General features: G+C 39.3%; 1 non-coding gene across 1 annotated transcript; it reads right to left on the reverse strand.

Moving 5' to 3' along the window:
- Window positions 1-2,996: 2,996 nt before the first annotated feature.
- Window positions 2,997-3,103, reverse strand: LOC121213146 (small nucleolar RNA R71). The gene has a single exon (XR_005908516.1). It is a non-coding gene; the product is annotated as a small nucleolar RNA R71 (small nucleolar RNA).
- Window positions 3,104-5,710: the final 2,607 nt, after the last annotated feature.

Below are 5,710 nucleotides of genomic sequence, written 5' to 3' on the forward strand. Positions count from 1 at the left end.
CTAGGCTCTTATTCGGGATGTTATAGTCATCACACTATCGACTAATTGTCAGTATTTTTGGATGCTTGTAAATATAGTATATGGCATGTATTGGCTAGTGAGTTGATGATATGTTTTGAATTATGATTTAATCCATGACATTTGGCTTAATTTTGTTAGAAAATGTCGGTATGTATTTGGTCATTTAAGTTGGCCTAAGTGTTGTGTATAATGCCTTGTATATATATTGGCTTGTTTTGGGTATGTTGGCCTTAGTTGTTGATATAGTTTAATGATGTGTTTTGAGATATGAAATAGATGATAATATGATGAGTAAATGTATATGGAACTTATGCAAGTTGTGATGATTTTGGCATAATGATTTGGTATGTTTTGAATGTGGAATTGAGTAGTTAAAATGGTTGATGATAGATGGTATGATAAGTGTGTGAATTGGTATGTTTTGGGCTGCCTATAAGTGTATGGAAATGGTTCCAAATTGGTTGCTATGTGTGCATGTGCACGAGTGAAGGATGGCAAATTGGCTTTGCAAATGGCCTATTTTTGTCCACATGGGTGAGACATGGACGTGTGTCTTAGCCGTGTGTCACGGCTGTGTGTCCCCTGGGGTTCCCTTTTGAGTTAAGGTTGTATACCTTATAGTTTTCACATGGCATAGACACACGAGCATGTCTATTGACCATGAATGGCACACGGGCTGGCACATGGGCGTGTGGCTGACCATGTGACCTATGTCAGTAACCTCCCTAGTTTTCCCATGGCCATGGCACACGGGCATTTCCTCGGCCGTGTGATACAGGTCAGTATGTAAGCCCTATTTCCACATGGCTTGTGACACGGGTGTGTCTGGTGGCTGTGTGAGGCACGTGGCCTGTTCACATGGGCGTGTGACCCTGAAATTAAAGAAATTTTTAAAGTTTCCTAAAGTTTTTAAATGTTATCAGTTTAGTCCCGAACCACTTCTAAGCATGTTTTAAGGTCTTTGATAAACCGTAATTTATACATATTTTTACCCCATATTTAACGTATTTTATGGATAATTTTCCATTAGAATTGGTGAATTCGATGCTTCTAATGCTTTAATTTCATGTTTTACACTTAGGAGAGCATAGAAGAGCGAAAGGAACAAGAAATGGGCCAAAAATGGAGAAAATGGGCCAAAGTACGAAATCAACACTGCTTGGACCTCCTCACACGGGCAGACCACACGGCCGTGTCAATTTGGCAGGCTCGAGCACAGCCTGAAGTAATCACACACGGGTGTGTCCCTACCGAGCCCAAGTTGAGTCCAATTCGGAAAAGGCTAATTTTGAGGGCTTTTAGGCATTCCAAAGCCTATAAATACACTTTAGAGAAGAAAGAAAAGGGAGGACAGAGGAGGGGGTAAGGAATTACTCCAAAAAAGCCAATTGATTCATCTCAGAAGCCTGATTCATCATCAAGACTGAAGATCTCTCCTCAATTCCCCTTCAGGAGTTTTGGTTTTCTTTATGTTTTGTATTCTTTATTAATCTGAGATGTTTTCTTACTCAGTTATGAACTAAATCCCCTAAATACCTAAGGAAAATGAAACCTAAGACGAATCTTGCTATTATTTTCTGAATTGTATGATAAATATTTGACTTGTTCTTAATTCTTGTTTTGATATCCAAGGATATCGATTCAAGATAAGCTCTTATTCAGAGGAGGAATAAACCCTGTTTAAGAGTACATTTGTCATAATTAAGTGGAGTTGATTGTGCGCCTAGACATAGGGTGACAAGATTTTGCTGGATTAGGGTGAAACCTAATAAGGGGATCCATAGATCGAGTTAATGCAACCCTAGAGTGTTAATTAGAGAAAAGTCTCGGTTATTCAATCTAGGGATTAGGCGTTATTAGTCTTGAATAGGGATAATAACATAACTTAGGGATCTCTATGGAACAAGTTAAATGAATAAATCGTCCGATTCGGAGCCAGAATAACAAGTATAGTCTAGGTGGATTTTTCCTTAGGTATTGTCTTCATTCAATCGATTTTTCCAAAAGCAATTCCTCTATTCCATTCTCTCTGTGTGTTCTTAGTTTAGATAATTAGTTAGTTAAAACAAAAACCTCTTTAGTCTTAGGCTAGATAATAAAAAGACAGTCATTATTCGTACTTTTAGTTCCTTTGGGTTCGACAATCTGGTCTTGCTAAAACTATACTACTATTCGATAGGTACACTTGCTTACATCGCGATAATAGTTAGTTCAAGAAAAAGTAATTATAAATATTTAAAACCTATCACGAAATCACACGATCAAGTTTTTTGGCGCCGTTGCTGGGGAACTGAAATATTAGGAATGCTCAATTTTTATTACTTTAGCCATTTATTTTTCGTGCACTTTAATTTATTATTATTATTTATTAATTTACTTTTTCCTTCTCTTGGCACGTTTTTATAGTTTATGACTAGAAGAAATCCGTCAGGACCATTACTTTTTGACGAAGAAATCGATTGTACAGTTCGCAGAAATCAAAGAGAAATAAGGCGAAGCTTAAGATACACAGAGAATGAGCAAGAAGACGATACTTAACCCCCAACCGAAGAGATGGCTGAAAACCAAGGCAATCAGCTATCTCCTGCAATTGCGGTTAATCAAAATCCTGCTCCACGCACTATGTATGATTATGCTAAACCTTCTTTAACAAGAACTAAATCAAGCATAGTTAGACCTGCTGTAGCTGCAAATACTTTTGAACTAACACTATTCAAATGATACAGCAATTTGTTCAGTTTGATGGTTTGCAGGATGAGGATCCCAACGCTCATTTAGCCAACTTCTTAGAACTATGCGATACATTAAATATTAATGGTGTCTCTGATGATGCCATTCGTCTTCGGTTATTCCCTTTTTCATTGAGGAACAAAGCTAAACAGTGGTTGAACTTGTTACCACGAGGGTCAATTACTACTTGGGAACAAATGACTGAAAAATTTTTACTAAAATTTTTTCCGCCGGCTAAAATGGCTAAATTACGTAATGATATCTCTTCTTTTGTGCAGATGGATTTAGAAACACTCTATGATGCATGGGAGAGATACAAGGACCTTTTGAGAAGGTGCCCTCACCATGGGTTACCGCTTTGGCTATAGGTTCAAACGTTCCATAATGGCCTGAATCCTTCGATTCACCAAATGGTTGACGCAGCTGCTGGTGGAACCATCAATAATAAAACACCTGAAGATTCCTATGAGTTTATAGAGGAGATGTCACTGAATAACTATCAATGGCAAGTCATGAGGACAAAGCCAACGAAAACTGCCGGCATTTATAACGTTGATTCGGTCACCATCCTCTCTAATCAAGCAGAACTCTTAAATAAAAAGATTGATGGTTTTCTTAGTTTTTCACAGGTTCACCCAGTAATGCAGTGCGAAGCAAGTAGAGGTGGAACAAGCCATTCGGAATACCAACCTTATGGCCACAACATGGATAACGAGCAATTAAACTACTTGGGTAATAATCCTCGACCTCAAAACAATCCATATAGTAACACTAACAATACAGGTTGGAGGAACCACCCCAATTTCTCGTGGAGCGGTCAATGAAATCAAAGACCACAACCATCTCCAGGGTACCAACAACCACTCTACCAACAGGAAAAGAAGCTGAACCTTGAAGAGATGCTCTCAAAGTTTATTTTGGTATCAAAAACTCGTTTCCAAAACACCGAGACAGCACTTAAAAATCAACAAGCGTCTATCCAAGGGCTCGAAACTTAGATAGGCCAGCTTTCCAAACTAATTTTCGAACAACCACAAGGTAGCTTGCCAAGTTATACTGAACCCAAACCAAGGGAATAACTCAACGCAATTAATATTCAAGATGAAGAAGGAGTTGTTGAGCCTGAACCAGAACCGAGGCAAGAAACTGTGGTAAGTAAAGGTCAAGGTGAGGTAGATAACAATAAAAACAAAATTGTGAATGTCGAATATAAACCTCGTGTGCCATACCCCAACGTGACAAGGAAAGACCGCTCAGATGAACAATTTGGTAAATTCCTTAAACTCTTAAAAAAATTACATATTAACTTACCGTTTATTGAAGCCCTATCGCAGATGCCGAACGCAATGAAATTTTTAAAGGAACTTTTAGCAAATAAGTGGAAGTTGGACGAGGCGTCGCACGTGGAGCTAAATGTAGTTTCCTCAGCTATTTTCCAAAATAGACTACCGAACAAACTAAAAGATCCAGGGAGTTTTACAATTCCTTGCTTAATTGGTAGTTTAGATGTTAATAATGCATTAGCTAATTTAGGGGCTAGTATTAATGTCATGCCCTACAAAATGTTTAAGTAATTAGGTCTCGGGAAGCCCAAACAAACTAGAATGAACATTCAATTAGCAGATAAAACTATAAGGTTCCCTAGGGGTATTATTGAAGATGTACTAGTTAAAATCGATAAATTTATATTTCCCGTTGACTTTATTGTATTAGATATAGAGGAGGATAGCAACACTCCTTTAATTCTGGGAAGGCCCTTTTTAGCAACTGCTAAAATGATTATTGATGTTGGCACAGGTGAACTCACACTCCGTGTGGGAGACGAAACAATCACCCTTCATGCTCGCAATTCGAGCAACACATCGGGAATTGAATGTGATCTTTTAAACCATTCTCCTAGAATTGACAAATGGTACAACCTACTTTACAGGAAATGAGTTTGAAGGAAGCACACGAGTCATTCTCAAGCAATAGTAGAGGACCTATTCATGAAGATCGAAGATTACAAATCGAGGAACTCAATGAATGGCAGACGCATAAACCAAGAGCACCTGAAAAACATACGACAGAACAAGCTCAATACCTTTCCAAATCAACTTAGATTGGAGATAGAGTCTTATTAGATGCCGCAGATTCCCACATTGTCGCTACCACACCGAATAAAGAAATCCCTCTTACGATACTTAGTATCTTTCCATTCGGTATGGTTGAGGTAAGGCACCCTAAGTTTGGCACGTTTAAGGTAAACAACACCCTTTAAAACCTTATTTTGATGAGATTGATCACAAGAATGAGGAGTATAAACTCCTCAAACCACCATGATTATTCAACGGAGAGGTAAGTCAAGCTTAGACTATAAATAAGCATTTCTCGGGAGGCAACCCGAGCACTAACTGTATTAACTTCTTTAAAAATTTATTCTTTAACATCTAACTGACTAACGGATCTCTCGAATATAGGTTTTCCACAGAGACACGGCCAAGCACACGGGCGTGCTTATGGCCATGTGAAAACAGGGCAAGGATTTCCCCAAACATGGGCTACGATAAAATGCCTCGACCGTGCGATAGGGCCGTGGTTAAGCCTTCCAACACAACACGGGTGTGCGACACTCCCGTGTGGAAGACCCATGGTTGAAACTGAGAAATTAGTACGGGTGTGCGACATGACCGTGTCTAACACTCGTGGTCAAACCTGTCAAATTAACACAGGCATTGGGGCATGCCCATACGGGAGTGGGAGAAGAGAACAAAGCTAGACACGGTCGTGCGACACGATCGTGTTAACCCACACGCCCAAGGAACATGGACGTGTACTAAATGTCAGACGCGCCCAAATTCAAAATTTGCGAATCACACGGGCTGAAGTTGGGGAACACAGGTGTGTGCCCTGGTCGTGTGGCCCAAAATCTATAAATACCTTTACTATTCACTTTCTTCCCCATTCAAAAACCCTAACC

The sequence above is a fragment of the Gossypium hirsutum genome, chromosome A13 (assembly GCF_007990345.1).
Source record: "Gossypium hirsutum isolate 1008001.06 chromosome A13, Gossypium_hirsutum_v2.1, whole genome shotgun sequence".
In the NCBI taxonomy this organism is placed as follows: domain Eukaryota; kingdom Viridiplantae; phylum Streptophyta; class Magnoliopsida; order Malvales; family Malvaceae; genus Gossypium; species Gossypium hirsutum.